Here is a 17,547-nt window from a genome sequence, read left to right as displayed (position 1 = left end):
ATTGCAACTCATACGCATTTTGCCCTCTTAGAATATTATTTGGTTCTTATCAATATTCTCCTAGGCACGGCCGTCCTTGTTAAATGTCATATCCCATAAAAGCATTTCCAGGTAGCTGATTCAGAGACTTGAGGTTTGCTGTCTGTGTTTAGGAAATATCCCAAGGATATCTTACACGTTTTCATATCTGGACTTTACTGTGGTCATACCACATAACACCTCCTCCTAGTGCATGTTACATCTCCTGGAACAGCAAGAATAAAAGAGACCAGTGCACTCTTCCATGGTTCAGCTGGGCTCTCCCTAGAGCAGTACAGATGTGGGCCACAGATATGGAGCTTAGGACAGAGAAAAGAAAGGGAAAGCCAGTGAGTGTTGGCCCAGCTGTATCATGGTTTGCTTTCTACATGCTCTTCATAAAGTTGCTTCTGCTGGACAGAAGTTTAATAAAACAAAACATATTAGAATCTGTATTAGCATAGTACAATGGAGAGAAAGTTGAATTAAAATTTTGTTGTATTGCAGCTTTATAATACTGGATTTTTATTAGCTATTGCTTTGTTCTACTTTGAATATAAGAGCTGAGCATATGATATAGAAGGAAATCAGGTCAGAAAAGCTACAACCAAATCAAACTCCTGGAAAGAAAATTAATATTAATGCAAAAGGAAAAGCACTTTAATGTAGGCAGAAATGCAGCTGAACTCTTTGAAAGGCAGATGTGAAAAGGAATTTGAGAACTTTTCTCCTATGATGATCATGAATCACACTTAAGAACAGCCAATGCAATTTTTCTATTTATGAATGGATGTTACAAAGGAACAACCAGTCGACCAAAGTCCACTAGTGACAAGCAAATTTATATAATTGGCCTCTACTGACAATTTGATCCTTGGCTTCAAGCAAAATTAATGTTGATAATCCAAAATTTGACATGGAAATGGAAAAGAAGCACAAGGAGAAATTATCATTTGGGTAAATTAAATAGTACTGCTTTGATGTACTGTTACCTCTTAATGAAGAGAGGCAACATCAGTTATATGAAAATGACCACTTGCGAAGAATGAAAAAGGCAATATGGGTAAATTGATAAGCAGTCATTATGAGTATATTCACTGATGCCATTTCTACCTTTCGTCCTCCCAGTGCTTTACTATAATAACTGGAGAGGTGATAGGAATGCAAAGTAATACCTGCTGTAGAGTAGTAGATTATTGCTTTCGCTACTCATGTTTCCATCCCTAAAATGCCCCCACCCATCCAACTTCAGGACTGCTCAGCAGGTCTAGCAAGCCACAGGTGATTAGCAAAGTTAATCAGAATTCTGAAGGGCACAAAAAAACAATATGAATGTAATAGAATTGTACTTTGTGCTACTCAGATCAGATGTGCTGTCACCTTAACTTACTGTGAATGACGTGTTCAGGCTGTTTAATTTCCCAAACACAGGCTCAGACTTGTCTTCAAGCTACATAGTGTGTTTCAATTTTATGCTCTTTACTGCAAAGGGAAGAAAGAAAGTCTCCTGATTTTAACAATAGCACACATGGTCAGCTGTCCTCTCCTCTTGCCTCAACAAACCACAGAGGAACACATAAAACCCTCCTCAGATTTACTATGCTCATAAAGTCAAATTTTACTAGGAAAGCTAACAGAATAGTGATCATCCAAGGCAACCATCAAAAACTTTTATCTCCATTATTTAGGAAAACCCAATAAGGCTGCAGGATAACTTTTTCCACCATGTGCAGCCCCTACCACACACATAGATACATCCCACCACAAATGGGCATTACCTGAATATTTTATAAATTGCTACAAATCCTAATTTAATATTACAATCATTCATCTTGTTAAACCTTCAAAGATTCAACCCTGAGAGACAGAAATTATATGGAAAATAATCTATTGTGTTCTCTTCTCAAAATCAGTGTGTGGCAGAATGGCCAGCTGTTCCCTTCCATAGTGTGCAGTTGTTGCTAGGAAGTGGCTGCCCAGCCAAGGAATCCATTTCTGAGCTCTCTGGCATCACATTGGAATGTGAGCATAAGTGATGCAAGTCACTTCCAGGCTGAAGTGGAGAAAGAGCACGTGTGTCTCCCCTCCCCTTCACCCCCACCTGCCAGATGGAGACAAAGGGCTCTAGGGCTTCGGGTATTGGTGGAAGCCCAAGAGGAAGGAAGTCTGTGTCCCAGGTCACCATGAGAAAGGTCTACCTGCAGAACAGCCAACTTTGCCTTTGGATAAAGAAAAAAAAATTTTATTGTGTTAAGCAACTGGAATTTGGAAGTTTATCTATCAACCCCCTAATCAATAGGCAATTTTGATAATAGATAATAGATAATTTGGGGGGGTTATCTATAACAACTACTGTTAATCTAATTTAACTGAAACAGGGTGGAGGTGGCTATAGATTAGTAAATATAGTTTACTAGTTGATAGTTGATAGTTTTGGTGTATCTTCTTAGTTCCTTGGTGTACTCAGTAAATCTCAGATTATATCACCCAGAGCTCCAAGCTCTGGTGGAAGTTACATTCTGGGAAGTTACATTCTGGGACTAACATGAAAGAGAAAAATGTTTGCTTTGGAAGAACTGTCATTTTTAAGAGCAGCTGTTCCAGTGTGGAACATGGTCATTTTCCTGCTAAAGACCACCACCCCTTTAGTAGGCAAATGGAAGCCATTGGGGCTACCATCAAGAATCTAAAAGTAGAGGAGAGTGATGTCAATAAAATGGCAGAATAGGAGTTTTCTACCGTCATTTCCCCATGGACGGATTGATTTTGACAACCACCCATGGATGACAGTACTATAGTGGGAGCCTGGGTGGCCAGTGGAGAAATTCCAGCACATTAGTGGAGTAAAAACTCCAAGAATAGATGCATTGAAGAGGGTAAGAAGAACAGTTTCCCTTTACCCGTGACACCTCTCCTGCAAGGTAGCACAACTCAGTGCCAAGAGAGAGCTCCTCAGCTCACGATTCTTCCCATGGGAAGAAGTGAGAGAATAGTGAGTGAGTGTCTGGCTCCTCCAGCTCTGAGAGACACTGCCCCAGAAGCCCACTTCTTTCTCACCCCACAGAAAATACTGAGGTGATTATCACAGCTGAGTAGTGAGGGAGGCTGCAAACAGGGAAGAGAGGCAAAGACTCACAGCCACCAGGGTTCAGAACTCAACAAAGGGCCATGGATCCCAATTAGTGCTTCAGGGAGTCCATCAGAAACCCACCCATGAGCTGCTTGGGTTGCCTCACCTGCAGACCACCCCAACTGGCCCATGGGTACACCCAATGCCCCACATGCATCACTACCCCTTCCCCTGTAGCCTGTTCTCCCTGTGTCCCTGGAGACAGCAAGTGCAAACCTCTGCAGATGGCATGTGCAGACAGCCCACCCAACTCCATGAGACTGGGAGAAAGCACACAAATGTAAGCATTTTAGGGCACTGCTCTAGGGAAGACAAACAAGAGCCTCTCAGCATCTGGTCTGGCTCTGCAGGATTGACAGAAGCCATACAATCTTAAGAATTCCCTCCAAAGAGGGAGCAAGAGAGGTGGAATGGGCATATCCATAGAAAAGGCCTGAGAGAGCCATCAAATATCCAGCTGAGCTGACTGGTGAATGTGTTTCTCCCCTGAAGACAGTCAGTGAAGACTGGAGTATGTGACTATATCTCCAAAGGCAAAGACAGTAACTCAAGACTTTGAGCAATAAGAAAAATCAAGGAAACATGTCACCACCCGAGAAACACTGTATTTTTCCAGTTACCAACCCCCCAAAATGGAGCTCTACAAATTTCCTGACAAATTTAAAATAATTGTTATGAAAAAGCACAGTGAACCACAAAGAGAACACAGACAACTTAATGAAATCAGGAAAACAGCACATGAACCAAATGAGAAGTTCAACAAACAGAAATGAAAAACAAACAGAATATGTAGGTCAGAAGATACAAAGTGGCAGATATGTAGGAAGAACGAGTCTAGAGATCTAATGAACACGTGAGGATTGTAGGTAATAAAACTGTACTAGATCCTGGATTCATGCTATTAATCAATGAGTAGATTTTAGCTGCTCTTGCCATAAAAAAGGGTAATTATGTGAGATGACGGATATTTAATTTGCTTCATTATGGTAACCTGTTTACTATATATGTACTCTATAGCATCATATTGTATACAAGTGTACTTTAGAGACAGTGTGGGTTCAGTTCCAGTCCATTTCAATAAAGAAAACATCACAATAAAGTGGGTCACATGAACTTTTTGTTTCCTAGTGCATGTAGAAGTTATGTTTACCCTATGCTGTAGTCTATTAGGTGGGCAGTAGCTTTATGTCTAAAAATAAAATGAGCCAGGTGCGGTAGCTCACGCATGTAATCCCAGCACTTTGGGAGGCCAAGGTGGGCAGATTATGTGAGGTCAGGAGTTCAAGACCAGCCTAGCCAACATAGTGAAACTCCGTCCCTACTAAAAATACAAAAATTGGCCAGGCATGGTGGCAGGTGCCTATAATCCCAGCTACTTGGAAGGCTGAGCCAGGAGAATTGTTTGAACCCAGGAGGCGGAGCTTGCAGTGAGCCGAGATTGCACCACTGCACTCCAGCCTGGGCAACAAAGTGAGACTCCATCTCAAAAATAAAAAAAATAAAATAAAATAAAAATAAAATGGACATACCTTAATTTAAAAACACTTTCAAAGTTGGAATCAATCATCTTAAACCCTGTTGCTGCTTTATCAGTTCAGTTTATGTCATATTGTAAATTCTTTGTTGTCATTAAAACAATGTTCATGGCATCTTCACCAGGAGTAGATTCCATTTCAAGGAATCAGTTTCTTTGCTCATCCATAAGAAGCAATTCCTCATCTATGAAAGTTGTATTATGAGATTGCAGCAATTCAGTTACATCCTTAGGCTCCACCTCTAATTCTAGTTCTCTTGCTATTTCTATCCCATCTTACACATACTTACTCCACTGAAGTCTTAAACCCCTCAGAGTCATCCACAGCAGATGGAATCAACTTCTTTCAAACTCCCGTTAATTTTCATATTTTGACCTTCTATTAATGACAAATATTCTTAATGGCATCTAGATTGGAGAATCCTTTCCAGAAGATTTTCAACTTACTTTGCTCAGATTCATTAAAGGAATCATTATCTATGGTGGCCATAGCCTTATGAAACATATTTCTTAAATAATAAAACTTGAAAGTCAAAATTACCCCCAATCCATAGGCTACAGAATGGATGTTGTGTTAGCAGGCATGGAACCAACATTAAACTCCTTGTACATCTCCACTGGAGTTCTTGAATGACCAGGTGCATTGTCAGTGGGCAGTAATATTTTGAAAGGAACCTTTTTTTCCAAGTGGTAAGTCTCAATAGTGGGCTTAAATATTCAGGAAGTCATGCCATAAACAGATTTGCTGTCATTCAGGCTTTGTTGTCCCATTGATACAGCACAGGTAGACTGGATTTAGCATAATTCTTATGGGCCCTAGGACTTTCAAAATAGTAAATAGCTTTGGCTTCAACTTAAAGTCACCAGCTGCATTAGCCCCTAACAAGAGAGTCAGCCTGTCCTTTGAAGTTTTGAAGCCAGAATTTGATTTCTTCTCTCTAGCTATGAAAGTTCTAGATGGCATCTTCTTCCAACAGAAAACTGTTTTGTCTACATGGAAAATATATTGTTTAGTACAGCCACCTTCATTAATTACCTTAGCTATGTCTTCTGGATAACTTGTTGCAGCTTCTACATCAGCACTTGCTGCTTCACCTTGCACTTTTATGTAATGGAGATTGCTTCTTTCTTTACATTAACCGACAATAACTGCTAGCTTCAAGTTTTTCTTCTGCACCTTCTTTGCCTCTCTCATTCTTCCTACAGTTGAAGAGTTAGGACCTTTCTCTGTAGGCTTTGGCTTGAGAAAATGTTGTGGCTGCTTTGATCTTTTATTCAGACAACTAAAACTTTCTCCATGTTAGCAATAAGGCTGTTTTGCTTTCTTATCATTTGTGAGTTCACTGGAGTAGCACTGTTAATTTCCTTCAAGAACTTTTTCTTTGTATTCACAACTTGGCTAAATGTTTGGTGCAAGAGGCTGAGCTTTTGATCTGTCTTGGCTTTCAATATGCCCTCCTTACTAAGCTAAACCATTTTAGCTTTTAATTTAAAGTGAGAAATATGTGATTCTTCCTTTCACTCAAACAATTAAAAGCCATTGTAGGGTTATTAATTGGCCTAATTTTAATATTGTCGTGTCTTAGGGAAGTGGGAGGCCCAAGGAGAGGAGAGAAATGGGGAAATGGCTGGTTGGCAAAGCAGTCAAAGTTTATCAATTAAGTTTGCTGTCTTATATGAGTGTGGTTTGTGGTGTCTCAAAACAATTACAATAATAACATCAAACATCACTAATTGCAGATTACCATAACAGACACAATAATGATGAAAATTTTTAAATATTGTGAGAATTATCAAAATGTGACACAGAGACAAGTGAATACATGCTGTTGGAAAAATGGCAGCAATAGATTTGCTTGATGCAAGGTAGCCACAAACTTTCAATTTGTGAGAAAAAGGCAATGATCTGTGAAGCACAATAGAGCAAAATGCAATAAAACAAGGTGTTCCTGTATCTTAAGCAAGCACAATAAAATTTATTTTAAAAAATTCTGGAGCTGAAGAATGCAATAAATGAAATAAAAAATTCAATGGAGAGCATCAACAGCTAACTTGATCAAACAAAAGAAAGAATCTATGAACTCAAAGAAGATCATTTGAAACTATCCAGTCAGAGGAGAAAGAAGAAAAAAATGAATGAAAAGAAATGAGGAAAGGCTATGGGATTTATGGAACACTATCAAGAGAACTAATATACATATACAGACTATGGTAGTACCAGAAGGAAAAGAGAAAGAAAGTACCAGAAGAGAGAAAGAAGTGGAAAACTTATTTAAAGAACAAAAACTCCCCAAACGTGGAGAGAGATACATACAGCCAGGTACATGAAGATAAAAAGTTCCCAAACAGATTCAACCCAAAGGTGACTTTTCCATTGTTGGGCGAGCTGTTAGAGCCCCAGCAATGGAAAGTGGTCAGCTTGCAGGTAGCAGGGTAGTAAGAATAATTTACCAACAACAGTTTAGGTTTGAAAAGTAGTTTTATTAGAACACTGGAGAAGAGTGCAGTGGGGCACCTCAACAAGAGAGGACTGAGTGCATTGTGGTGAATTTTTCCTTAGAGGTATTTATGGACCTTAAAGCAGAAGCTTTAAGGGTAATTTGGACCATATTAGCCATGTAGGTTATAATAAATTGTTACATTTGTAGACATTTTGGTGCCTTGATGTCAGCAAGGGTTGCACAATGAGTTTTGATATGCATGCATTCTGGAGATGTATAAAAATTCTAGTTACTTATAAATTTGGGGGAAAGAAGACTGGTACCAGATGACAGCTTTAGATAATAGGAAAATCTAATTACTTCTAAATTCCTCAGATAAGTTTTGCCTCTGGATGGTCACCAGGTGATCTTTGCTTTCTTCAACCACGACACATTAAATCAAACTGTCACAGTAGGTAGCTAGTCAGACACGAGCAGAGCAGGAGAGGGCTCCCCACCCCCGCACCCCCCACCACACATACACACCGGGAATGTCAGGCAACCATCAGAGAGAAAGGCTTAACTCTCTCTCTCAAATAATAATTGGCTGCAACCAATGCCACGTAAAGACAGTCTCTCAATAAACCAAAACACCTGAAACTGGTAATCAGCAGCTTCCTGATAAGCTTTCAGGAGATGGGTAAGTGGGCTCAAGTGTGCACATTAAGAGGCAAAATGGCAGAGTTTAACTGGTATATGACCTTCTAGGGATATTTGACCGGCAAAGGAAGGATGCCTCAAGTGAGCATGTGTACAATGCAGTACACACGCTGTGCATGCTCCCCTCCCAAGCGTTAGCAGGCCACTGCACATGCAGACAGCCCACCCCAAGGGAAGAATCAGGAGAGAAGGAACACAATACCCCAGAAGCAGGCCAACATATAAAACCCCAAGTCAAAATGTCAAGCTGCACATCTGATCTCTCAAGTCACCTGCTTGGCCCTCTTCCAAGTGTACTTTACCTCTTTTCATTCCTGCTCTAAAGCCTTTTAACAAACTTTCACTACTGCTCTAAAACTTGCCTCTGTTTCTCCTTCTGCCTTATACCCCTGAGTTAAATTCTTTCTTTTGAGAAGGCAAGAGTTGAGACTGCTGCAGATCTGTATGGATTCGCTGCTGGTAACATATTTTGGTGCCATGACTCAAATACATTCTGCTGTTAACATACTTTGGTGCTGTGACTCAGCTACGTTCCACTGCTAACATATTTTGGTGTTGCATGACTCAGATATGTTCCCTAGTGGTAAGAGACTTCTACATCTTGCCTTCTTCCGCTGGAGGCATTCAACCTCTGTGCATGGTTTTCGCCCCTTTTACTCTCCTGCTTACTAACCAACCCCCAGAATGATTCCTCTCAGCTGCAAGTGGCTCTGCTCCTCCTGGCTGCTCTCTCAGCTCACCCTGGCAGGTGGCTTGTAGGGGTGGGAAAGATCTTCGGGCCCACATCAAGTAGAACTGAGACACTAATGGGCCTCCTAAATAGTGAGCTCATGAGAATGGTAGGACTAAAGCCTAAACCCATGCAATGCTTGGGTTTCTTCTGCTTTTCCAACTAAAATTACCTCTTTCCCCAAAAAACCGATGCTGCCTATTCTCCTGTTTTCTCTGTGTGTTTTCTGAAATGGCCTTGCACACCTGCCAGACTGTCTGCCTCAGGGGCAAGTCCACCTCTTTGTTTTCACTTTTGCATGCCACGTGACTTCTTAAACACATACTCCCTGTAATTCATGTTCCTGCAGCTCTTGCTACATTTGCATGGCAACAAAGACATGGGCTTCCTTGCAGGTATCCCCTGAGATTTATACTTGTTTTTACCCTACCAACTTGGATGACTTCCAGCCCTTCCCCTGTCTCTTGGCACATTGTGGGGACAGGCACTAAGTGGATCCCTGGCTCTGCCAGCAACTTATGACTTGCCATATGCTTTTTGTTCCTATTATGCTCTAGGGGTAAGTTTTTCAGTGGCTTTGGAAGCAGTTTTTCCACCTGCATAGGGCCTCACTCTGTGGCCCTTTAAAAGCCCCACATACTTGCTTTTTTTGAGTTAGAACCCCTCAGGAAGGAGGCAAAGTTCTTCCTTTGCCATTTGTGAGTTCTTACTCCAAGCCCCAAGTTCTCTGGAGGTTACTACTTTATGTCAAGAGGGCAAATAAACGTTTCCCTCTAGAATCCAAGGGTTGCTGTTTTTGTGAGCATATGAAGGCTTCCCATGAGTATTCCTCTCACATCCTCCCACTTCTTCCTGTAGCCTCCATTTCGCTAATCACTTCCATGCCCTTCTCAACATGCATCAAGAACTTCAAGGTCATATTCAAAGGAAGCGAAGTCCAGCCCCCTTGAGGCAGTTAGCTGAAAAGCAGGCCTCTTTTCCACTTAAAAAACATGGAAAATGGGAATCTGAGAAAAGATAATGATTTTGTTGCTAAAATGCTCCAAGTGAGAGTCACTATGAGGTCATGGAGACAAGGATATAGGCCAGCCCAAGACCGTAGGCACAATAGACCCATAGGACAGAGATAAAGCTTGGTCCCAGACTAACAGATTACCATTAGAAAAGAGATGAAGGCAAGGTTAGGGGTATATGGTAAGACTGATTCATTCTGGAACCCCAAGGATAAACAAGGAGCCCACTGTTCACTCCAGTATCTCCTCTGTTCTCAAGTGCATAATTGTGATGAGACGGGACCAAGGTAAAGGGTACATGGTAAGACCGGTTCATTCTGGAACCCTAAGGATGAATAGGGGATGCCCCATATAGGATAACAGGAAAGTAAGAGGGGACACCTTGTTTTTATTTTTTTCTCCCCTGTCCTCTCTTCACAGACAGGTAATCTTGTCTCGATACCACAGGACATGCCCCTTGGATGTATCTCCCCAAACGGAAAGATCTCCCCAAACCTTAAAACAAGAAAATAGTTTTCCTTTGTAATACCATTTGGCTTAAAAATGAAAGGGGAGGAAATTACAAAAGTCAGTCTTGGAACCTAGTGCCACTGTGCAGGAGGTCCTCAGATTAGCCTCTTCAGTCTTTCATAACTGAGAGCAGAATAAGGAGGACAGGGCTAAGGAAAAGGAGAAAGAAAACAGAAAGGAGGTGAGCTCAACTACTGGCTGCTCTGCGAGCCCACTAGCCCCCTCCAGGTTGCCCTAAGGACACTTCTCCAGGTAACCACCATTGGTGCAGGAAGCCAGGGCACTGGAAAGCACTGCCCCAATGGGATAAAAGCTATGTGCATGGTTTGCCCCTTCTGCCAGAAGGTCGGCCACTGGAAATAAGACTGCTCCGAGGGCCAAACCACCCCTGGGACAGACTCCCAACTCCTGATGGCCTTGAGCTGAAGAGGCTGTCTGCTCTGACTGGCTTCCAAATCAGACACTGTCATCAGCAAGACAAAGTTGAGGGCAACTCTGGAGGTGGCAAGTAAACTTATAAATTTCCCTTTTGGGTTCAAGAGCTGCCTACTCTGTGCTAATCTCCTTCTCTGAGCAACTTGCCTCCAAATCCTGTCAGGTAATGGGGGAAATGGCACCCCCTCCCTCCAAAAGAAAAAATTCACATCCCTTTATATTACTTAAGGGACCAGTCCCTGGTGATGTCTAAATACCCAACATCTCTTTAGGGCAAAAATATATTTTCCATGATGGGTGCTTGCTTAATATTTACCTGACCTCTGAATTCATCTTTCTAATAGCTCTATTTCTCCTAGGAAAGCTACCTAAATCTTTAACCAATAACTTCATCCTGGACAGTCCTACCCAGTGGTATAGAAATAGCCCACACTTATTCAGACAAGCACTAGCAAAAATCTAACTGAGCAATCTCTTGGGGTGGGATAACTTCTCCAGTACAGTATGTAAATAACCTTCTCATTTGTTCGCCCTTTACAGAGCTTGCAAAGCAACATGCAGTACAAATCTTAACTTTCTAATGGAAGGAAAATGATTTTTGTTGAATTCAAAGGTTCTAAAGGCACGGAAGGTTATAAAGAAGAGATTTTATATAAAAAAAAATCTTGTATGGGCTGGGCGTGGTGGCTTACGCCTGTAATCCCAACACTTTGGGAGGCCAAGGCGGGTGGATCACGAGGTCAGGAGATCGAGACCATCCTGGCTAACACAGTGAAACTCCGTCTCTACTAAAAAATAAAAAAAATTGGCTCACACCTGGTGGCCCAGCACTTTGGGAGGCCGAGGTGGGCCGGATTACCTGAGGTCAGGAGTTCAAGACCAGCCTGCCCAACATGGTGAAACTCCGTCTCTACTAAAAATCCAAAAATAAATTAGCCGGGCGTGGTAGTGGGCACCTGTAATCCCAGCTACTCGAGAGGCTGAGGCAGGAGAATCGCTTGAATCCGGGAGGTGGAGGTTGCAGTGAGCCAAGATCCCACCACTGCACTCTAGCCTGGGTGACAAGAGGGAAACTCTGTCTCAAAAAAAAAAAAAAAATTAGCCGGGCATGGTGGCAGGCACCTTGTAGTCCCAGCTACTGGGGAGGCTGAGGCAGGAGAATGGCATGAGCCCAGGAGGCGGAACTTGCAGTGAGCTGAAATTGTGCCACTGCACTCCAGCCTGGGCGACAGAGCAAGACTCTGTCTCAAAAAAAAAAAAAAAAAGAATCGTTTTATTTTGTAACAGGACACAATTGGAGAAACTGGTTATTTTACCAAGGCTTTGACTGGAATGGCATGCTTTTCTTTAAGGAATCAAAATGGAATTATGAAGCCAATAAAAGCTCCTTCGGAAAACCGCCCTCATACCTTGGCTACACAGTCCCTGTACGGGGTTCCTGGCCTGTGGTGAGTAAAGAATATCACTTTATAACAGGTCTAGAAGCCCCAAGTTATCTTGAGACCACAAGAGGAGAGAAATTTACCCATGTCATACAGGTATTTGATGGTGCCAACCTAAGGCTTTAAAAAAAGTCTTATCTGAAATTCCTTATGGAACACAGTTTCATTAAAGCCAATTTTAAAAGGAGTCTATATGGTACATAATTATTCTCACTGTGCTTTATGCAAATAAGCACGCCAAGTATAATAAGACTAAAGCTTATGTTGTGAACAAGTCAGTTCTATCATGATTTGTCTTTAATAAAACTGAGGACCGGAGAGAAAAAAATTCTGTTTCAAAAACTATGGTACACCTATTATTAGATTCTAGTCTCATGAGTTTTTGAGTTTTTGTCTGCAACTTAGACTAACCCTGCTTATTCCTGTGAACCAACCAGTGATCTCTGGCTGCAGCTCAGAAGAAACAAGACGGATGGGTAATGTAAAAATCTGGATCAATATTCTAATTCTGGGCACATATTGGAATCAGCTAGCAACCCCATGCACCCAAGGCTTAGCAGGCATAACTATAGCCACCAGCTACCTGAGCATATTGGCAGTCTCAGAATTTTTTGGAGCTATCATCACCCCCTTATTTTGGCTTGGCATTCTTCTAATTCTAATAATCCTATTTGTTGCCTCTCACCTTCAGGCCATCAAGCTCCAGATGATCATCAGTGAGGGATACTGTCCTCTCAATATTCAAGAGCCACGCATCTACAAAGGACCCCTAGACTGCTCATCACTGGGACATGACAGAGGCAAAATCCTGTTCCTGTCTCTCTTGGACATGGTTGGATACTGCTTTCACCAACCCATGGAATCAGCTCTGCCATGACAGCTAGCAAGAGGCCAAGACCTGCAGAACAATCACTACCATCCCTCTCTGTCAGCAGGAATCAGTTACAGAAGACTGACCTTCATCCATTTTCCCCAAAGAATTGGGGTACTGGACTCTTGAGGGGGAAAATGTTACAGTAGGTAGCTAGTCAGGCACAAGCAGGGCAGGAGACGGCCTAGCCTCCAACCTCACCATACATACAGACCAGGAATGTCAGGCAACCATCAGGTTATGGTCAGGTGATTGCCAACTGTCTCTTTAAAATAATAATTGGTCACAGCCAATGCCAGGGAAAGGCAGTCTCCCAATAAATAGAAACACCTGAAACTGGTAATCAGCAGCGTCCCGATAAGATCTCAGGAGTTTGATGAATGGGCTCAAGCTTGCACATTAAGAGGCAAAATTGTGGAGTTTAACTAGTATACGGCCTTCTAGAGACATTTGACTGGTAAGGGAAGAATGCCTCAAATGAGCATGTATACAACTCCAGTAAACACACTGTGCATGCTCTCCTCTCAAATGTTAGCAGGCCACTGCAAGTGCAGACAGCCCACCCAAGGGAAGAAACAGGGGAGAAGGGATGCAAGGCCTTGGAAGCATGCTAACGTATGAAACCCCAAGCCAAAGGTCAAACTGCACACTTGATCTCTCAAGTTGCCTGCTTTAGCCTCTTCCGAGGTAATCTCTCAAGTCACCTGCTTCACCCTCTTCCAAGTGTGCTTTACCTTCTCTCATTCCTGCTCTAAAGCTTTTCAATAAACTTTCACTCCTGCTCTGAAACTTGCCTTGGTCTCTCTTTCTGCTTATGCACTTCAGTCAAATTCTTTCTTCTGAGGAGGCAAGAACTGCGATTGCTGCAGACCTGTATGGATTTGCCACCAGTAACAAAACTTTCAAAAATCAAAGACAAAGAGGATTTTGAAAGCAGCAAGAAAAAACACTTGTCCTAATTTCAAATTATATTAGAAAACTGTAGCAATCAAAAGAGCATGGCACTGGCATAAAAACAGACACACAGACCAATGAAAAAGAATAGAGAACCCAGAAATAAACCCACGCATATACAGTTAGCTAATCTTCAACAAAAGCACCAAGAATACACAATAAGGAAAGAACAGTGAAGGAAATTAAAATATTTTATCCAAAAATATATTTCTTTGACATATTTTTAAATGGCTGCTACTTGGCCAGCAGACAGAGATGGCCTTGTGAAGCTATTCTAAGTGGGGGAAATTTGCATCTGTAGAGAATCTCCATTAATGAAGCCATGCCCCCTCCCCTTTCTATGCCTTCCCCCAGATCCAGGATAGGTTGAGAGTCTGACACCTTTAATATTTATTTATTTAAAACTTTTTCCTCCAACACTGGCAGATGAACTGACACCTTTAAAAATCTGAAAAGAAACATTTACCATCTATTCTCTCTGAGGGAGGCTTCATCTACATAAAAAAGCCATCTTTGCCAGCCAAGACTCCTCATTTCTCTCTCTCTAAACCAGCCTTGCCACTAAGCCTGATTTACCTGTTTCTGGATATGCTCTGAGTCTGCATTCTTTACTGTGGCCTCAGGATAATATACACGTTTCCGTAACTCATTGGGAAGTTGGGCTTTTATTCTGAAGCCTCCCATGTATGCATGTTAAATAAATTTTTAATGATTGCCATAAACTAGTTCAACCATTGTGGAAGTCAGTGTGGCGATTCCTCAGGGATCTAGAACTAGAAATTCCATTCGACCCAGCCATCCCATTACTGGGTATATACTCAAAGGACTATAAATCATGCTGCTATAAAGACACATGCACACGTATGTTTATTGCGGCATTATTCACAATAGCAAAGACTTGGAACCAACCCAAATGTCCAACAATGATAGACTGGATTAAGAAAATGTGGCACATATACACCATGGAATACTATGCAGCCATAAAAAATGATGAGTTCATGTCCTTTGTAGGGACATGGATGAAATTGGAAATCATCATTCTCAGTAAACTATCGCAAGAACAAAAAACCAAACACCGCATATTCTCACTCATAGGTGGGAATTGAACAATGAGAACACATGGACACAGGAAGGGGAACATCACACTTTGGGGACTGTTGTGGGGTGGGGGGAGGGGGAGGGATAGCATTGGGAGATATACCTAATGCTAGATGACGAGTTAGTGGGTGCAGCGCACCAGCACGGCACATGTATACATATGTAACTTACCTGCACATTGTGCACATGTACGATAAAACCTAAAGTATAATAATAAGAATAATAATAATAATAAATTTTTATGCCTTTCTTTTATTAATCAATCTGCCTCATGTCAGTGATTTTTACCAAAGCTTTAGAGCCAAGAGCCTATGGCTCCCACAGTAATCTCGTCAATAATTGGGCTGAGAAAACTGGATATCGACATATAAAAGAAAGAAATTGTACTCTTATCTTACACTATACGCAAAAATCAACTCAAAATAGATTAAAGAGTTCAATATAAGACCTGAAAACAAGAAACTCCTAGACAACATAGGGAGAAAGCTTTCTGACATTGGTCTTGGTAGTGAATTTTGGATACAACATCAATAGCAAAGTCTACCAAAGCAAAAATAAACAAATGGAACTATATTAAATAAAAACTTTCTATACAGGAAAGGAAACTATCAACAAAATGAAAAGAAAACTGACAGAATAAGGGGAAATATTTGCAAACCATATCTCAGATAAGGAGTTAATATCCAAAATATATAATGAACTTGTAAACCAAAAATAAAATTCTAAGCCCCCCCAACTGACTGGTGGACCCTCCCCTCGGCCAAGGGAATTTCAAATTATCCTGAAAAACTAGTTCAGGGCATAATGGGAAGTGGGGGTCAGACATGCCTCACAAACATCAACAAAGAGACCTTAAGACTGATAGAACAGACTCTTTAAATCTGATAAGAAACACAGCCTATTCTCTCTGAAACCTACCTGTAGGCTTCATTTAGATCATAAAACCTTGGTCTCCACATCCCTGTATCAAAACCCAGACTTTCCTTTCTATTCTATTCCAGGTCTTTAGATAAAATCTCTTTCAACCAATTGCTAATCAGAAAACCTTTAAATCTGCCTCTGACCTGGTAGCACCTGCTTTGAGTTGTCCCACCTTTCTGGATTGAACCAATGTACATCTTACATGTATTGACTGATGTCTCATGTTTCCCAAACATGTATAAAACCAAGCTCTACCCTAACCTTGGGCATATGTTGTCAGGACTTCCAGAGGCTGTTCACAGATGTGTCCTTCACCTTGGCAATATAGACTTTCTAAATTGATTGAGACCTGTCTCAGATACTTTTGGTATACAAACCCATATATATAACTAAATAGCAGGAAAAAAAAACTGATTTAAAAATGGGAAAATTACTTGAAGAGACATTTTTCCAAATAACACATACACATGGCCAAGAAGTATATAACAAGGTTCTCAACCTCACTAATTTCAGGGAAATGCAAATCAAAACCACAACCAGGTATCACTTCTACCTGTTAGAATGGCTATTATCAAAAAGTTAAAAAATAAATGTTGTCAAAGATGTGTGAAAAGGAAACCCTTGTCCACTGTTGATGGCAATGTTAATTGGGAGGTTCCTGAAAAAAATTAAAAATAGAATTACTATATGATCCAACAATCCTACTGATACATATCCAAAGGAAATGAAATCACGACCTCGAAGAGCTACCTGCACTCCCGTGTTCATTACAGCATTATTCACAAGAGTCAAGATCTAGAAACAACTTATGTGTCTATCAATAATGAATGGATAAAGAAAATGTGGTATATACATACAATGGAAAATTATTCAGCCTTAAAGAGAAGGACATCTTGGTTTATGTGACAACATGGATGCACCTGGAGGACTTTATGCTAAGTGAAATTACTCAGCCACAGAAAGACAAAAACTGCATAATTTCACTCATATGTGTAATCTAAAAAGTCAAAGTTATAGAAGCATAGTAGAACAGTGGTTACCAGGAGGTGTGAGGTAAGATAAATGGGGAATTTTTGGTCAAAGAGTACAAACTTTCAGTTATAAGATGAATACGTATGGAGACCTTATGTACAGTATGGTGACTATGGTTAATTAAAATGTATACTTAAAATTTGCCAGGAGAGCTGGGCATGGTGGCTTACGCTTGTAATCCCAGCACTCCGGGAGGCCAAGCTGGGCAGATCACAAGGTCAGGAGTTTGAGACCAGCCTGGCCAACATGGTGAAATCCCGTCTCTACTAAAAACACAAAAATTAGTTGAGTATGGTGGCAGGCGCCTGCAATCCCAGCTACTTGGGAGGCTGAGGCATGAGAATCGCTTGGACCCGGGAGGCAAAGGTTGCAGTGAGCCGAGATCGCACCACTGCACTACAGCCTGGGTGACAGAGTGAGACCCTTTCTCAAAAAAAAAAAAAAAAAAAATTGCTAAGAGAGTAGGTCTGTTTTTGTTTCGTTGATTGGCTGGTTGGTTGGTTTTGTTTTGTTTTTTCAGACCGAGTCCTGCTCTGTCACCCAGGCTGGAGTGCAATGGCACCATCTCTGCTCACTGCAACCTCTGCCTCCCGGGTTCAAGCAATTCTCCTGCCTCATCCTCCCGAGTAGCTGGGATCACAGGCATGTGCCACCACACCCAGCTAATATTGTTTTTGTATTTTTAGTAGAGATGGGTTTCACCATGTTGGCCAGGCTGG

The 17,547-nt window shown here is 41.4% G+C and overlaps 1 protein-coding gene across 3 annotated transcripts in view; it reads right to left on the bottom strand.

Moving 5' to 3' along the window:
- The window catches only part of C3H4orf51 (chromosome 3 C4orf51 homolog), a 91,315-nt gene that overhangs the window by 58,761 nt on the left and 15,007 nt on the right, over positions 1 to 17,547 (bottom strand). The window lies entirely within an intron of this gene.

This window comes from Pongo abelii, chromosome 3, assembly GCF_028885655.2.
Source record: "Pongo abelii isolate AG06213 chromosome 3, NHGRI_mPonAbe1-v2.0_pri, whole genome shotgun sequence".
In the NCBI taxonomy this organism is placed as follows: domain Eukaryota; kingdom Metazoa; phylum Chordata; class Mammalia; order Primates; family Hominidae; genus Pongo; species Pongo abelii.
The sequence above is the reverse complement of the archived record's forward strand: the minus strand, read 5'-3'. Positions and strand labels throughout refer to the sequence as shown.